Genomic DNA, 16,550 nt, shown 5'->3' with positions numbered 1-16,550 from the left:
TTTGTCTTGCAGTAGGGAGTTTGTCTTGCACGTGGCCGACTCGGGCCAATTTCTCCATCCCTCTCAGAGAGCCCAGCAAACTACTGAGAGTATCCCGCCCAAACGGCAGAGCCTGGCAAGCTACCTGTGGTGTATTCGAAATGCCAAAAACAGTAACAAGTCTCACAATGGAGATGTTTCTGGTGCCCACTCAAGCAAATTGATGAACAATGAGACGACAGTGCTATAGTGATACTAAATGTAGAACTCTGGGTTTTATCAAAGTGTCCTTAGAATTTGTTGCAGAGTACTTGTACTGAATAATAGAAACAATAAAACAAGCTTTGCAGGATTCCAGAAATATTAGCATTTTTTCCTTATAACTTCTTTTGATTTCTATGTTTTCAGAGGTATAAATGCATGTATTCTCCCCCATGGTAAGTCTTTGAAAAGATATTCCTGGTTTAGTGATAAGAATAAAACAAAACGCACAAATGCAGAAAACTAAATCAAACACTTGGAAACTAAACAACTCAATGTTGAACAATGAATGGCTTGGGAAAGAAATCAAGGAAGAAATAAAAAATACTTGGAAACAAACGAGAACAAAGACACAAGCTATCAGAATCTATGGGATACACCTAACGTCATGTTAAGGGGAAAATTTATAGCGCTGCAAGCTTTCCTCAGGAAGGAGAAAAGGGCCCAGTTAAATGGCTTGACTTCATAGCTCAAGATGTTAGAAAAGGACCAACAAAAAGAGCTCAAACCTGGAGAAGTAAAGAAACAACAAAACTTAGAGCATAAATTAATGATATGGAACCCCCCCCCAAAAAAATCCAAAAGATTAGTGAAACCAAGAGCTGGTTCTTTGAGAAAATAAACAAGATGGATAAACCACTAGAAAGACTCACAAAGAGAGAGAAAGAATCCTAATAAACGGAATCAGAAATGAGAAGGGGACATCACGACAGAAAACAAGGAAATTAAAAACATCATCGGAGATTACTTTGAAAGTCTGTATGCCACGAAATAAGAGAATCTGAAAGAAATGGATAAATTCCTGGATTTCAATAACCTCCCAAGATTGAACCACAAAGACTTGGAATACCTAAACAGACCCATTAATATCAAGGAAATTGAAACTGTAATCAAAAGTCTTCCCAAAAACAAAAGCCCAGGTCCAGATGGATTTACTAGTGAATTCTTCCAAACTTTTAAAGAGGATCTGTTACCAATTCTTCTCAAGCTTTTCCAGGAAATTGAAAAAAACAGGAACTCTCCCAAACAGTTTCTATGAGGCACACATCTCCCTAATACCAAAAGCAAACAAAGACACTACTAACAAAGAAAACTATAGGCCAATATCCCTGAAGAACACAGATGCAAAGGTCCTCAATAAGAAATTAGCAAATAGAATCCAACAACTCATCAAAAAGATCATACACCACGGCTAAGTGGGATTCATCCTGGGGATGCAAGGATGGTTTAGCATTGGAAATCAATCAACATAATCCATCTCATCAACAAAAGAAAAGATAAAAAAAACACATGATTGTATCAATAGATGCAAAGAAAGCATTTAACAGATCCAGCACCCTTTTATGATGAAAACTCTCACCAAAATGGGATTTGAAGGAAACTTCCTCAAGATAGTCAAAGGCATCTGCTACAAACCTATCTCAATCATTGTCCTCAATGGAAAAATCTAAAGGCCTTTCCACTAAGACCAGGGACAAGACAAGGCTGCCTACTCTCAGCACTTCTGTTCAATATAGTACTGGAATTACTTGCAATAGCAGTTAAGCAAGAAAAAGATATTAAGGGCATACACATAGGAAAGGAAGAAATCAAGCTCTCAGTATTCTCAGATGATATGATACTATACCTAGAGAACCCTAAATCCTCTACCAAGAAACTCCTAGAAACAATAGACTTGTACAGTAAAGCCGCAGGCTATAAAATCAATACCCAAAAGTCCATGGCTTTCCTATACGCAAATAATGAGACAGAGGAAAACACGTGGGACTATCTTAAACTAAGAAACTTCTGCACCTCAAAAGAAACAGTGACCAAAATTCAAAGACAATCTACAGACTGGAAACGAATATTCACCCAATACCCATCTGATAAGGGTTTGATACCAAGGATATACAAAGCTTCTTGTGGATGTACTCCACAAGAAGAAAAGATCCAACCCCATCAAAAAATGGGGTGATGACATTGCCTCTTTTGCAAACCACAACACCCAATAAGAGAGAGAACAAAAGGGAATGCCCTGCGACAGAGGGAGGGTGGGATGGGGGGATAGGGGTGGGTGGGAGGGATACTGGGATCCGTGGTGGTGGGAAATGGGCACTGGTGGAGGGATGGGTATTTGATCATTGTGTAATTAAAACCCAAGCACAAAAATTTGTAAGTCTACAACTGTACCTCATGATGTCTCACTAATAAAAGTATAAAATAATGGGATGATGAAATGAACTGAAACTTTGTGAAAGAAGAAATCCAAATGGCTAAAAGGCACTTTAGAAAATGCTCTACATCACTAATCATCAGGGTGATACAGATCAAGACAACAACGAGATATCATCTCACACCACACAGATTGGCCTACATCCAAAAGAATAAAAGCAACTGGTGTTGGCACGGATGTGAGGATAAAGGGACTCTCCTTCACTACTGGTGGGAATGCCGACAGTTCAGCCTTTTAGCAAAACAGTATGGACGATTTTTTAAAAATTACAAATAGCGCTCCCCTTTGACCCAGCAATATGACTCCTGGGAATATATCCCAAAGAGAGAAAAAAGTATAGTCGAAATGACATCTGCACTTGTGTTAATTGCTGCACTGTTTACAGTAGCCAAAATCTGAAACAAAACAAAACAAAACAAAACCCAAGTGCCCAAGAACAGATGACTGGTTAAAGAAACTTTGGTACATCTACACAATGGAATACTATGCAGCTGTTAGAAAAGATGAAGTCATAATATTTGCAAACAAGTGATTCTACATGGAAAGTATCATGCTAAGTGAACTGAGTCAGAAGAAAGGGACAGACATAGAAAGACTGCATTCATCTGTAGAATATACAGTAACAGAATGGGAGACGAACACCCAAGAATAGTTGAGTTAAGTACCAGGAGGTCTGCTCAATGACTTGGAAACCAGCAGCACACACTGGGGGAAAAGCAGCTCAGATAGAGAAGGGAACACCATGTAAAGGGTGTTTGCAGGACTCTCTCGGGATGGGAGATGCATGATGAAAGTAGACTATAGACTATTGATGGCCACTCAATACCTCTTTGGCAAACCACAATACCCTAAAGGAAAGAGAGAGCAAAAGGAAATGTTGGGGACTTGGGGGCGGGTGGGTTCATTGGTGATGGAGAATGGACACTGGTGGAGGGATGGTTACTTGATCATTGTATAACTTAAACCCAAGCATGAAAGTTTGTAAGTCTACAACTGTACCTCATGGTGTTTCACTAGTAAAAACTTAAAAAAAAAAAAAAGAGGGGGGAAATCTTCTTAAGAGCTGAAAGAAAATATTATTAGAGTGAATACAGGCTGACTTTATGAGACTGTATTTAATTAGAATGAGCATCCAAATTGTATCAGGCATATACAAACAGAAGAATTTTAACTTATTTTCAGAAACCAGTCACAAAAAGAGATTGTGATAGGCATTTATCATTATAGGGATTCTATTTTGCAGTAACAAGTCTCACAATGGAGATGTTACTGGTGCTCACTTGAGCAAATCAATGAACAACGGGAGGACAGTGCTATAATTTGCCTTATATTTTCATGTTAATGTAATTTGAATATTAATTTTTTTCAATATTTAATTTTCAATGTTAAACAAGTACTAATTAATTATTCCTCATTTGTCATCTTGAAGATGTCTGAGATACTTACAGTTGTGCTTGAAAAACAAGGGAAATTGGGGAGAAATATTCCACTTTTCAATACAGTGGTCGTCCTTCTTTTTCAAAAAAGAAATATATCTGAATATCATTCTTTAAATAATAAATATATTCATATGCTTAAATGCTAAAATATATACTATTTCAAACAACTTTCACTTTTTAGGCCAAATTTTACCGATCAAATTGGAAAATTTAAGTACCTAGATCTCCCTTATACTCATATATTTTTTTCTCACTTTATTTCATGCATATTTTTTAAAGTTCTGTGTTTCTGTGAAGGCAGTGAGGGTGACCTCTTAGAGTTATGTGGAACAATTAAAATTATAATTAAAATATCAGGTTGGGCACCTGGTTGAAGCAAGAATGCCAACAAAGATAGCTGGCTGGGTGCGCATCAGATGTGAGCTGGCAGTTCTGGTGAGGACAGTGTCCTGTGGTTTGAAATGTCCATTTGTTCGCATGAGATCTGGTCAGAGCCATCTTCTTTCTTTCAGTCCATTAGACAACAGAGCAATGTTGGACACAACCAGACGTTTCATTCAGAAACATTACTGAGTGTGACTTACGTCATGAGCTGATGGTCTCTGGCATAAGCTTGATTGAGAGTCTTTGACATTACAAAATATTGTGTTTCTGTGCACTCCATGTGATGCCCAAACAAACCAGGCAATAATAGAAGATGGGAAAAGGACAAAGACAACCAGGAGAGGTGCAAAGTCCTTCCAGAGTAAATACTCCCTAGGGATTCAGCCCTCCCTCTTTCTCACACATCACCATAGGGCTGTGCTATGGTGATTAGCCACCCTAAGAGACACCAGTGTCTTACTTTGAAATTCCCTCAATTTTTAAAAACAGGATTTAACATACAAGTGGTACTACATGGAAAGTATCATGCTAAGAGAAATAAGTCAGAAAGAGAGGGACAGACATAGAAAGATTGCATTCATCTGGGGAACATAAAGTAACAAAATAGCAGACTAACACCCAAGAATAGCTGAGATTAGTACTAGGAGGTTCACTCCATGGCTTGGAGGCCAGCCACACATGCTAAGGGAAAAGGCAGCTCAAATAGAGAAGGGAGCACCAAATAAAGGGTGTTGGGAGGATCCTCCCAGGATGGGAGAAGCATGCCGAAAGTAAACTATAGGCTGAGCATGATTGCCACTCAATGCCTCTTTTGCAAATCACAGCACCCAAAAGGAGGGAGAGAACAAAAGGGAATGCCCTGCCACAGAGGGAGGGTGGGATGTGGGGGATGGGAGGGGGGAGGGATACTGGGATTTGTGGTGGTGGAAAATGGGCACTGGTGGAGGGATGGTTACTTGATCATTGTATAATTGAAACCCAAGCACAAAAATTTGTAAGTCTACCACTGTACCTCATTGTGTTTCATTAATAAAAATAAAAATAAATAAATAAATAAAAACAGGATTTGAGTGCAGGCCATTTATTCCGGAGGGGAACCTAGGAAACTCATATGAGGGACTGGAAAATGAAATCAGAAAGAGAGAAGACAAAAAGGAGTGAGTTAACATGCGGATTACCACTGTGGGAACTGGGGCCCAATTCATCAATTTCTGTGGGCCATGGTTGTTGAGCAGTCCTCCCCTGCATCTGAGTTCTGCTTGAGTTAGTCAACAAACTCCCACTGTGTGTGAGGAAGTCTTCAGACCAAAATCTCTGTAACTGTAGTGCACTAAAGAAGGGGTCAAGAGGTGGGGTTGCATAGCAAAAACATCTAATGTTATAGTAGCAATGCAGTTACCTTCTAAAGTCATTCCACTAGACAGTTGGAACAGATGCCTTTCTTCCGTACTACCAAGTTCGCCAGGCATAGGTATGTTTCTATGAGTTTCTGTAGGGTTCATTGTCTGCAACAACACAGTAAGATATATTTTTCACTCTAAGTCACACAATCAGTGAAATAAGAGCCAGAAATAGGCTATGCTTTCATAAATAAAGTTACATAAAGGAAGCACCAAAGACAAAAGTTCGTCTAATTACATTCCTTTGGGTGGGGGCTAGCAAGGAATAAACCCAGAGTCTCAAACATGTAAGACATGCAATCTAACATTGGACACATCCCTGGTCTGTCAGCTAATTAACATTTAAAGCCCTCTTGGGTACCGTACCTGTGCTCAATGCCATGGTCTTGAGGTTAGGTTTTCTTTTTCTTAAAGTATCAAGGGATTGAATGTAATGTATAAATTTTATATATAGTTTCCATTTTAAAACCATTTCTTGGTGAATGTTTGTGCCCTGTCCTTCCACCCATGGATGCTGAAATCTAATTTCCTTCCTTCCTTCCTTCCTTCCTTCCTTCCTTCCTTCCTTCCTTTCTTTTTTTCTTTCTTTCTTTCTCTTTATTTCTGAATTTCATCTCTTTTATTTTTTAATTTTATTTTAAAAATTAATATTAAAGATGCATGATTTACAAAGTTACTGATAGTTGAATTTCAGGTATGCAATAATTCAACAACAATTCCTCCACCAGTGTTAACTTCCCTCCCTCAATTTTTCCAGATTCCTTCTCCATCCCCCCAACCCCCACTCAACCCTTGCCTGACAACCTGACAGGCACCTTACCAAGTTTCAGTGGTCACCACTTAGATATCATGCTTTCAGTTCTGTTGAATCTATGTTTGGGTATCTGGCTATTTCCCTCACCCATATCACTGGTATAACTGAAGTCCTGCTGCCTGTGAACCCATTACTTCTTATACTTCTCTTTTCCCCTTGATTTCTTTCCTTCTCTATCTTCTCTCTAAATACTGGGGTCAAGAGTGATCTAGGAATCTCCCTTTTACAATACATGAAATCTAATTTTCAAAATTTTCTAATTTTCAAAATCTAATTATTCAGAGGAGGAATCTTAGTGAGGTGATTAGGTTGTGATAGTGATAGCCCTCATAAATAGTATTTGTATCCTAAAAAAAGAGATAGTGGAGGCTCCCTGATGCTTCTGCCATGTGAAGACATAGGGAAAAAACTAAACTGTAAATCAAGATGCAGTTTCATTCAGACACTAGAACTGTTAGTACTTTGGTCTTAGACCTTTCTTTTCCACCTCCAGAAATAAATATCTGTGTTTATGAAGCACCCTGGACATTCTATTATAGCAATCTGAATGCATCATGCTATACCTGTTACCCTTTGTATATTCCAAATTATGTTATACGATAATTTAATCTTCTTTAGTTTGGGGGTCACCTTCAGCTGTGCCCAGGACTTTTTCCTGGCTTAGGGATCATTCCTGGGGAACATATGGGGTACCAGGGATTGAATCTGGTTTGGCTGCATGCAAGCACTCTAATCACTATACAATCTCTCTAGCCCCGCATAATAGTACAATTTTTAAAGATCTGTACATATTTTTTATTATTTTGAGAATTGAACCCAAACTTGATCCTAACACAATTTTAATACTCTCCACCATTTTGTAATTTATTTATTTTTTATTTGGGAGGGAGAACGGCAGTGCTCAGGGCTACTCCTGGCTCTGTGCTTGAAGGTTGCTTCAAAGAATCAAACTAAAGTTGACCACATGCAAGACAAGTGTCTTACTTTATCCCTGTACCATCTGTTTGGCACCCTAGATTTCATTTTTAAAAGCAATTTTAGTTTTATAGAAAAATTGACTAAGACCATGAAATTTACGTACAAGTGGTACTACATGGAAAGTATCATGTTAAGTGAAATGAGTCAGAAAGAGCGGGATAGACACAGAAAGATTGCTTTCATCTGGGGAACATAAAGCAACAAAATGGGAGACTAACACCCAGGATTGGTTGAGATTAGTTCCAGGAATTTTGCTCCATGACTTGAAGGCCAGCCACACGTGCTAGGTGAAAAGGAAGCTCAGATAGAGAAGAGAGCACCAAATAAAGGGTGTTGTGAGGACCTCCCCAGGGTGGGGAGAAGCATGCTGAAAGTAGACTATAGACCAAACATGATTGTCACTCAATGCCTCTCTTGCAAACCACAGTACCTAAAAGGAGAGAGAGAGAACAAGGGGGAATGTCCTGCCACAGAGGCAGGGTGGGAAGAGGGAGAAGGGGGGTGGGAGGGATGCTCGGACCCTTGGTGGTGGAGGATGGGCGCTGGTGGAGGGATGGGTACTTGATCATTGTGTGATTAAAACCCAAGCACAAAAATTTGTAAGTCTATAATTGTACCTCATGGTGTTTCACTAATAAAAAAATAAAAAATAATTTACTATGGCTAGAGTGATAGGAGAGCAGGTAAGGTGTTCTCCTTGCACACAGTTGACCTGGTTTGATCCCTGGCACCACATACAGCACTTCCAGGAGTGATTCCTGAGCACAAAATCAAAAGAAGACATAAATGCAGTCGGGTATTCCCCACCCCAATCTGCATAGGCAGAGAGCTCCCCTATATCTCTCCACCACCATGCAGTTTCTTCTGCTATAAACATCCTGTACCAGAGTGGAACATGTATAGTTGATGACCTTACATTGACCCTTCATTATCACCCAAATCTACAATCTATTTTAGGGTTCATTCTTAGTGTGGTCAATCCTATAGATCTTGATGAATGTATAACAGATATCTATTGCTCTAATATTTTATGGGATGGTTTCATTGTCCTAACCCAAATTATATTTTATTTTATTCTGCATAAGAAATATTCGAGAATTGACCAGATCTTTCTTCCCCTTCATCAGTCATGCGAGTACTTGAAGCTCCAAATCTTTTCTACAAACTCACCGTCTTGAGAGTGGGGCGGACTGAGTCATAAGATCAACCATCGGACTTTAGATATCCACTTTCACATATTTAGGGTAGACTCTTCTATTTTAGAAACATGTGGACACACTCAACCAAGGTCACTTTGCTGTGACGGATAAAACGCTCTTCAGTCCAAGTACAGGCTGGCTATCCGTTTTCATGCAGCGTGTCTGTAATCCCCAATGCCTGCTGCTTAGGTTTGCATTCAGCCTGGATTTCCCTGACCCTGAACCCTAATCCAGGATGCTCAGCACTTTGGGAGGATGAAGATTCCTTAATCTCTGCCTTCAGACTCTTACCCTCCACAACCCCTTCGGGCAGCACACAGACGATTAAGCCAGAGCTAATTCTGTCTCAACTGATCAGGGCACGCGCATGAGACATGAACTCCATGAACTAAAGCCCTTGCCGAATCAGCAAATACTTACTGAATAGTTGCCTTATGCACAGTAGTCAGGTTGCTAAGTATTTAAATTATATTTCAATATCTCATATATATACATATATGCATATTATATATTACAAATGTGTATGTATATTATGCTTATTATCACTACCCATTAAAGTCAGTACAGTTTGAGTTTGGGTAACCTTAAAATTGTGCGTTTATATACAGAATATCTGCTGCATGTATGGTTCGTGAATTCTGTGATTATAATTCTTAATTTAAAAACAATTACTGTATTTGGCAAGTTTTTACATTTCAAAGGTAGACTAGTATAACTATGCATTTATACAATACAAATCCTTAAAATTGGAGGGCCCTTGGTCCTTAAAGTACTTTTATTTAAGGTATAAAACAATTCTTAGTGGCTCTACTCAAGCATTATTCTGGGTGCCCTGCAGGAACAAAAATGTGGGTTCTGAAAAGCATATTAATGTTAAAACATAACGCACACTTTCTTAAGCATATTTTCAGTTTTTTAAAATAACACTGGCAAATCCCTTTTAAAATTAAGAAGGGCAAGAGATCTGTCCCAAGTATTTCAATAGCAAATATTTCTAGCAGGAAAAGTAGCTGTAGTGATAGAGATGTGATAATGTCTCAGTTATGATTAGAGTGTGAAAAACATTTTTTATCTGGTAAGAAGCATTTTTAAAAATTATATGCAATGTTGCATAGGATAAAAACAATTGTGTGACTTTCAGAATACACCTGTTCAAAGAAGCAATGGGTGAACAGGCATCAGGACTTCTGTTATAGCAGTGATATGAGTCGGGTGTAGCCATATATCTAAAAACAGATTCAACAAACTGAAAATATGAGACCTAAGCGGCAACCACTGGAACTTTGAAATGTGCCTGTCAAGTTGACAGGTGGGGGTGGAGCAGAGATTGGGATGGAGAGGGAATCTTGGAAGACTGTGGAGGGAAGTTGACTCTGATGAAGAGGTTGTTGTTGAATTCTTGTATACTTAAAACTCAACTATCAGGAGCCCTAAGGATAGCAGATATACAGGACAGGAAGATTGCTCCATAGCTGGAAGCCTGTTTCATGAGCAAAGGGGAGAAGGCAGCTGGAATAGAGAAGGGATCACTAAGAAAATGATGAATGGAGGAATTGTTCGGGGTGGAAGAAGTGTGTTGAAAGTAGATACAGGACCAAACATGATAACCTCTCAGTGTCTGTATTGCAAACCATAATACCCAAAAGTAGAGAGTATGGGGAATGTTGTCTGCCATGGAGGCAGGGGGAGGGTGGGAAAGGGGGGTATACCAGGGATATTGGTGGTGGGGAATGTGGATGGTGGAGAGATGGGTGTTTGATCATTGTGTGATTATAACCCAAACATGAAAACTTGTAACTATCTCACAGTGATTCAATAAAATTTAAAAAAACCTCAACTATCAGTAACTCTGTAAATCATGACTTTTTAATGAAATTTTAAAAAATAAAATAAATGAATTTGTTTTTTGAAATAAGGATTAAAGACTATATGAAAATATTGGCATAAAATATTTGAGATTTTTAATTATAAAGATACAAAATTCCTTCAAATGATTACAAGAAAATTCTAAGATTATCCTATCACTTATTTTAAGTTGAACACACTGTTACATTTAAAGCATTTTTTAAAGGGTCGGGGGCACAGCCCCTGTAGTCCTGACTTTGTGCTCAGAGATCACTCCTGGTGGGCCTTAAGTTACCATATTGGGTGCCAAGATTGGGTAGGGGTGGGCTGGGTATAAGGTAAGCACTTTACCCAGTGTACTCTCTATCCCATATTTAAAATATCTTAACCCAGATGTGGTTATATATATTGGTAATATATATTACACTACTGGTAATATATATGGTAATATATATTACACTAGTGATGTCGTCCTATGAAACCTGAATGACTGAGGTCACCTTCATTTTCCAACCCACACCTTCTGCAAGGTTTCTATTACTATTGTTTCTATTATTTCATCCTCATGTGGGCCTTTCCCCTGAGTTTATGCTTTTATGGGACTCCCCACCCACAATATAGCTCATGTCCTTGAACTGTCCCCTCTGTGCTCTGCACAGTAGGAATATTGTCCCTTTCCCTGAATATCCATATGAAGCCATAGTGAGTGGGAAGGTATGGAAAGTTGTCAAAGACAATTTACAACTGTATATAGACAGAAGTCTTTCTCTACTGCAAATCCTTCCTTTGGGGATTTTGACAATTCAAGCTCCATTTCATTTTTTTAGGGGGTGGGGGGACAGCCCATGCTGTTCAGTAGCCACTTCTAGCATTGCATTAAGGTTAGACTTCTTATTCTTTTTTTCTTGATCTCTCAGCATGTAGGACAATTCTAAACCTGTCCCACTTGGTTTTGCTGAAGATCTTGGACCCTTCTCAGGAATCCATTCCCAAGCTTTCCTTAGGGTCCTTTGGTTCTGGATCTCCCCATGTCTTCCTCCTCATCCTCATTTTTGCCAAGGAGAGGGGAGTAAATGCTGATTTCTTTTCTCTCGGGTTGAACAATGCCACTAATACCCTACCTTGGAAAGCAGTTAGATTTCACTTTGGTTTTAAACACCAGTAAGCTCTTTCCCTGTTATTCAGGCACACTGAAAATAGAAGAACTGTAAGCGAGAGGAGCTCTCTCTCTCACCTTTGTGGTAGGTACTGCTGCCAATGGATGTTAGTCTCAAAGAACTAGACAGTAGCCCTCAAACATATCTTACTTTACTCAAGGCATATACCTTAGACCTCCTAGGTGCATCACAAGGCAGCATGTGCCCAGGTACATGAAGACGATGGCAGTGCCTCCTTCTCACCATGGAAGTTCTCTTTAGGATACTTCCTTACCATATTAAAATCTAACATTCTAGAGAATCTGCAAATATTGTAATGGAAAGGGAATAACCTTTGTCATCATTGAGATCATTGAGTACATATTATTTTTTTCCTCTACTTGAATTTGTACAAATTTCTATGCAATTATAATTTGTAAATATTATGCCCACTCCTTTCAAAAGAAAGCAGTGCCTATTACATACAAGTTTGTGTATAAACTAAAGTGAAATTCTAGCAGGACATAGATAGTTGGACTGAATCTTAAACATTGTAAATTACATTAAAGAATGAACTAGGAAATATTAGCATAAGGGATTTTTCCCTGTGTGCTTTTCAATGTCTTTTTTCCTGACATTTTCTACTGTGGTACTTTAATAGTCAATAGATAGTGACATTTAAAAAAATCTTGTGTTTAGGGGTAATGGGAGGCCATCAGAATAATAATGCACAGTAAAATTACAGAAGTAGCAACAGAGACAGGTGATTATTTGAAAATAAATAATCACTATTTGAAATCAAATCAAACAAACTATTTGAAAACAAAACATTTTACAAAATATACTGTATCTAGATACAAATTTGTGCTGAATTTCTGTCAAGCTCCCTTTCACATTTACTTAAAAACTAAGGTGAGACAGTATTTACTGATGGAACTATATGGCAAGAATAGTATATTCTTTTTAGTAACTAGTCAAACAAGAATTCATTGGCTAACAAACTACTAACAAATGATTCAATGAAACTTTAGCAAAAACGGTTAAATCTAAGTATTTCTTTATAAAATTGTTTTCAAAGTGTGAGGTGTTTTATTATAATTTTTATGTTCTTGGTGATATGAAAAATTTAGTGTGTGTTATTTATATAAGATTATTTCCTTACTCTTACATTTTTTATTAGACTCATATAGACCCACATTTTAAATAAAATTGTTCTCTTATTTTATGTGTGCAAACATTTTAATAAGAACAACTAGTCTCAATCAATATGTATACGGTATACTTACATTCTCTGTCAACTCTTCTTGGTTTTGACATTGCTCATGAAAGAACCATCCAATCAAAGACTTTCTTTCAATTGTAGTTTTTTCCAATGCAGGTTGAAAATAACATCTGACATCAGTTTCAGAAACTGTCTTAATTGATTCACCTTGCCTTATATATAAACTTGACTAAGTTGATTAGTCCTATTTCATGAATAGAAACATTACCTCTGATATCCTGTACAGATAAGAGAAAGAACACTAAGCCCTAGGCAAGTGTGCTACTGTGTACATAAACCTGTCTCAGAGTTTAGTATTTAGTTTAATCCTTCCTTAGCCTTTAAGGTGCTTTGTGGGCATTCACTTAATGCTACTCTTCAACTTGACACTAAAAGTAAATACTATGTGAATAAGAAATAAGCTTCCCATGTTGAAAATGTAACTTACTTTATATTTCTGACAGGGTTGAATAGAAAAATTATGGTGTTGTCCATCGGGTTGCAAAAAATGAATATGAGATGGAAATTTATTTACCAGAAGAAACTCCTGGAATTGACATTATATTTTATACTCAAAGAAGGCAAGAAAAAAGGTTTGTATAGAATTGTGGTCAATACAAAAAAAGAAAAAAGAAAATAAAGAATTTTGAACTGAGACCTGTTTGTTAGAGAAATATTTGTATCCTTGGTAAAGAACATGCACTTTAATTTCTAGTAACTTAGTGAGTGCAAGGAACAAAATGAAGGATTTAATATAAAATATTAAAGTTATGTTGAAAGTAATGCTTTTAAGATTCTAGTTTGAAAGCAACCTACTCTTTTGTTGAGTCACATTTTCCATCATTGGTAGCTGAGATTATTATAAGAAATACCACATAGACTTTTGGTTTTGCTCTACAGTTACTTTTCATAAAGCAGTTGTCAACAACAGGGAATTAAATGACTACAGACCCAGTTAAGCTTCAGTTAAGTCCAAGTTGGGTAGGTCACACACTTCATAAATCACCCATTTATGAGGTGTATGACCCACCAAAATTATTGAACCTCTCTGAGCCTGTTTCCTCATTTCAGTAAAGCCTTATAGGGGTTTAGAGGTAAGAACAACTATGAAGAGAATGTGCTTGAATAGGTCCCACCAAGTACTGACCAATATGTTAAACATTATATGAGGATGTCTGTTGGGAATTATTCTTAGCCAGAGGCACTAATGAGAATAATTGGACTTTTCTGAAGAAATTTGGCTAAAACAAAATCTCAGGAATCATGTAACTAGTGAATTACTTTCTGTTCACTGGCTACTAGGAAATTTAGGGTAATTTTGCCCTTAAGCATGTGTCTTTTAACTAGAAATTATTCAGGCTTCACTTTGTTTTCTATAACACTTTCCCTTTGGCATCATTTCTTTGCTAACCTCTTTCTTATTGTATTATAGGTATGGTTTGAAGGTTCTGTGTCAGTGGGCCTCAAACCGCAAGAGCTTGTATTAGACATGGATGAATCCAGGTGGGCGTCATGTTAAGGAAAAGGGAAAGTCGGTGAGAAAGACAGACAGGTTATCCAGCTCATAATGTGGGTATAAAGACACGAAGAAAGGAATAGATCAAATCAAACTAAAACAAATCTGTAAATTATGGATTGAGATCTCAAGGGAGGATGAAGGTGGAGGGGAATTAAGGATTAATATCTCTGAGGTCCTCAAGGATGCAGGGGGTACAATGAATTGTGGTGGAGGATATTGGTGCTTTGGTGTTGGTTGTGGTGTACTAACTTACATTTGAAGAAGTGCGAAACTGTATTCCTAAAACATATACAGTCTTCTAAACCAGTATTATCTCAATAAAAGTAAAAGGACATATATCTGAAAAATTGTTTATATATTGTTCAGTGGGAATTTAGATACACATTATTCTCATGCAAGCAATATCCTGAAAGATAATAAGAGTCCTGCCAGTCCATAAATCCCTATCTAACAAGTGACAGTAGAACTCATTTGAATAGAGAGCCAACAATTGTGTTTCTGACTTTCTTGAAGTGTGATTACAGTACCTTTGGGATTCATGAATAACTCACCTGGCACAGACATGGGCAGACAAGGTGGACTGCTCTGAAGGTTGTTATTCCAGGGACTGTTGTTGAATTTGTCTACAATCTTCAAGGATTAGCCTCCCCAAAGCAGAAGTAGCCATTCCTTCTCTTCCTGAGACTTCTGGTTGATTTATGTCCCTGTGGACCAAGATTATAGGTGGGGACTTGCAGGAGCAAGTACCTAAAGATCTTCAGAAAACTATTCAGATCAGCAAAGAGTAGCCTTGCCCAGACCTGGTGCTCTTGAGTTTTTGGCTTTTAAAGTATAAAAGTTCATCATACCATGATCACCACTGCTGTTACAGAATCAAGGGCATTTTGGTCCTCTTTACCCTATATAGGAGTATTTGAAGAATTCCTAATATACAGGTTTAAGACAATGTCATCCTGTCATAAACTAAGAAGCTTCTGTACCTCAGAAGAAACAGTGACCAGAATACAAAGACAGTCTACAGAATGGGAAAGGATATTCACCCAATACCCATCTGATAAGGGCTTAATATCAAGGATATACAAGGCACTGGTTGAACTCTACAAGAAGAAAACATTCAATCCCATCAGAAAATGGGGCGATGAAATGAACAGAAACTTTCTCAAAGAAGAAATCCGAATGGTCAAAGGCACATAAAAAATGCTCTTCATCACTAACCACCAGGGAGATGCTGATCAAAACAACAATAAGATATCATATCACACCACAGAGACTGGCCCACATCCAAAAGAACAAACCAAGTGGTGTCGGCATGGATGTAGGGAGAAGGGGACTCTCCTTCACTGCTGGTGGCAATGCCTACTGGTCCAGCCTTTTTGGAAAACAATATGGACGTTTCTCAAAAAATTAGAAATTGAGCTCACATTTGACTCAGAAATAATGCTTCTGGGAATATATCCCAGAGATGCAAAAAAGTACAGTAGAAGAGATATCTGCACTTGTATGTTTATTACAGTACTATTTACAATAGCCAATATCTGGAAAAATCCCGAGTGCCAGACAACAGATGACTGTTAAAGAAACTCTGGTACAGTGGAAAACTACGCAACTGTTAGAAAATATGAAGTCATGAAATTTGCATATAAGTGCAATGGAGACATGGAGAGTATCATGTTAAGTGAAATGAGTCAGAAAGAGAGGGACAGACATAAAAGGACTACACTCATTTGTGGAGCATAAAACAACATAATGGGAGATTAACACCCAAGGATAGTAGAGATAAGGACAGGAGGATTCTTCCATGGCTTGGAAGATGGCCTCACATGTGGGGGAGGGGGATCAGGAGGAAAGGCAGATTAGATAGAGAAGGGCCCACCAAGCAAAGCATGTTTGGAAGGCTCGTTTGGGATATGAGATGTGTGCTGAAAGTAGACTATAGACTGAACATGATGGTCACTTAATACCTGTACTGCAAACCATAACACCCAAAAGGAGAGGGAGAGTAAAAGGGAATGTGCCTGCCACAGAGGCGGGGGAGGGGTGGGGGATGGGGGATGGCAGGAGGGATACTGGGAACATTGGTGGTGGAGAATGGGCACTGGCGGAGGGAATGGTACTCAACC

Source organism: Sorex fumeus, unplaced genomic scaffold, assembly GCF_029834395.1.
Source record: "Sorex fumeus unplaced genomic scaffold, SorFum_2.1 ptg000010l, whole genome shotgun sequence".
NCBI classification, from domain to species: domain Eukaryota; kingdom Metazoa; phylum Chordata; class Mammalia; order Eulipotyphla; family Soricidae; genus Sorex; species Sorex fumeus.
Note: the sequence above shows the minus strand (reverse complement) of the source record.